A 2,789-nucleotide genomic window follows, 5' to 3' on the forward strand; every position below is an offset into this window, starting at 1 on the left:
TCTATACTTGGGCAAAAAGGATCCCTATTATTATTATTTTTTTCTTCCCTCTTTTTCATATGAGCAAGAGCAAGGACAAGAACATTCTTGTTGAAGCAGACCCTGAACCTGAAAGGACTCTGAAGAGAAAACTAAGAGAAGCTAAAATACAACAATCCAGAGATAACCTTACAGAAATTTTCGAACAAGAAGAGGAGATGGCAGCCGAAAATAATAATAATGCAAGGAGGATGCTTGGTGACTTTACTGCACCTAATTCCAATTTACATGGAAGAAGCATCTCCATCCCTACCATTGGAGCAAACAATTTTGAGCTTAAACCTCAACTAGTTTCTCTGATGCAACAAAACTGCAAGTTTCATGGACTTCCATCTGAAGATCCCTTTCAGTTCTTAACTGAATTCTTGCAAATCTGTGATACTGTTAAGATTAATGGAGTAGATCCTGAAGTCTACAGGCTCATACTTTTCCCTTTTTCTGTAAGAGACAGAGCTAGAGTGTGGTTGGACTCTCAACCCAAAGATAGCCTGAACTCTTGGGATAAGCTGGTCACGGCTTTCTTAGCCAAGTTCTTTCCTCCTCAAAAGCTGAGTAAGCTTAGAGTGGATATTCAAACCTTCAGACAGAAGGAAGGTGAATCCCTCTATGAAGCTTGGGAGAGATACAAGCAACTGACCAAAAAGTGTCCTTCTGAGATGCTTTCAGAATGGACCATCCTGGATATATTCTATGATGGTCTATCTGAATTAGCTAAAATGTCATTGGATACTTCTGCAGGTGGATCCATTCACCTAAAGAAAATGCCTGCAGAAGCTCAAGAACTCATTGACATGGTTGCTAACAACCAGTTTATGTACACTTCTGAGAGGAATCCTGTGAGTAATGGGACGCCTCAGAAGAAGGGAGTTCTTGAAATTGATACTCTGAATGCCATATTGGCTCAGAATAACATATTGACTCAGCAAGTCAATATGATTTCTCAGAGTCTGAATGGAATACAAGCTGCATCCAACAGTACTCAAGAGGCATCTTCTGAAGAAGAAGCTTATGATCCTGAGAACCCTGCAATAGCAGAGGTAAATTACATGGGTGAACTCTATGGAAACACCTATAACCCCTCATGGAGAAATCACCCAAATTTCTTATGGAAGGATCAACAAAAGCCTCAACAAGGCTTTAATAATGGTGGAAGAAATAGGTTTAACAATAGTAAACCTTTTCCATCATCCACTCAGCAACAGACAAAGAATTCTGAGCAGAATCCATCTAGCTTAGCAAGTTTAGTCTCTGATCTATCTAAAGCCACTGTGAGTTTCATGAATGAAACAAGGTCTTCCATTAGAAATTTGGAAGCACAACTGGGCCAGCTGAGTAAGAAGATCACTAAAACTCCTCCTAGTACTCTCCCAAGCAATACAGAAGAAAATCCAAAAGGAGAGTGCAAGGCCATTGAATTGACTATCATGGCCAAACCCACAAGAGGGGAGGAAGACGTGAATCCCAGTGAGGAAGACCTCCTGGGACGTCCAGTGATCAATAAGGAGTTTCCCTCTGAGGAACCAAAGGAATCTGAGACTCATCTAGAGACCATAGAGATTCCATTGAACCTTCTTATGCCATTCATGAGCTCTGATGAGTATTCCTCTTCTGAAGAAAATGAGGATGTTACTGAAGAGCAAGTTGCCAAGTTCCTTGGTGCAATCATGAAGCTGAATGCCAATTTATTTGGTAATAAGACTTGGGGAGATGAACCTCCCCTGTTCACCAATGAACTAAATGCATTGGATCAACTGAGATTGCCTCAGAAGAAACAGGATCCCGGAAAGTTCCTAATACCTTGCACCAAAGGCACCATGACCTTTGAAAAGGCTCTATGTGACCTTGGGTCAGGAATAAACCTCATGCCACTCTCTGTAATGGAGAAACTTGGAATCTTTGAGGTGCAAGCTGCTAAAATCTCATTAGAGATGGCAGATAATTCCAGAAAACAGGCTTATGGACAAGTAGAGGACATGTTAGTAAAGGTTGAAGGCCTTTACATCCCTGCTGATTTCGTAATCCTGGATACTGGGAAGGATGAGGATGAATCCATCATTCTTGGAAGACCCTTCCTAGCCACAGCAAGAGCTGTGATTGATGTAGACAGAGGAGAATTGATCCTTCAACTGAATGAGGACAACCTTGTGTTTAAAACTCAAGAATCTCCTTCTGTAACAATGGAGAGGAAGCATGAAAAGCTTCTCTCAGTACAGAGTCAACTAAAGCCCCCACAGTCAAACTCTAAGTTTGGTGTTGGGAGGCCTCAGCCAAACTCTAAATTTGGTGTTGAACTCCCATATCCAAACTCTAAGTTTGGTGTTGGGAGTCTATAAAATTGACCTGATCACCTGTGTGGAGCCATAAGAGCCCACTGTCAAGCTATTGACATTAAAGAAGCGCTTGTTGGGAGGCAACCCAATTTTTATTTATCTAATTTGATTTTCATTCTTATTGTTCTTTCATGTTTTATTAGGTTCATGATCATGTGGATTCACAAAATAAATAGAAAAATCAAAAACAGAATAAAAAACAGCAGAAGAAAAATCACACCCTGGAGGAAGGACTTACTGGCATTTAAACGCCAGTAAGGAGCATCTGGCTGGCGTTCAACGCCAGAACAGAGCATGGATCTGGCGCTGAACGCCAGAAACAAGCATAGAACTGGCGTTCAACGCCAGAAACATGCTGCATCTGGGCGTTGAATGCCCAGAACAAGCATCAGTTCGGCGTTTAAACGCCAGAATTGCATG

General features: G+C 41.4%; 1 non-coding gene across 1 annotated transcript; it reads right to left on the minus strand.

Moving 5' to 3' along the window:
• Positions 1-593: 593 nt before the first annotated feature.
• LOC112745589 (small nucleolar RNA R71) lies at positions 594-701 on the minus strand. The gene has a single exon (XR_003173508.1). It is a non-coding gene; the product is annotated as a small nucleolar RNA R71 (small nucleolar RNA).
• Between the last annotated feature and the right edge of the window lie 2,088 nt (positions 702-2,789).

Source organism: Arachis hypogaea, chromosome 14 (genome assembly GCF_003086295.3).
Source record: "Arachis hypogaea cultivar Tifrunner chromosome 14, arahy.Tifrunner.gnm2.J5K5, whole genome shotgun sequence".
In the NCBI taxonomy this organism is placed as follows: Eukaryota; Viridiplantae; Streptophyta; class Magnoliopsida; order Fabales; family Fabaceae; genus Arachis; species Arachis hypogaea.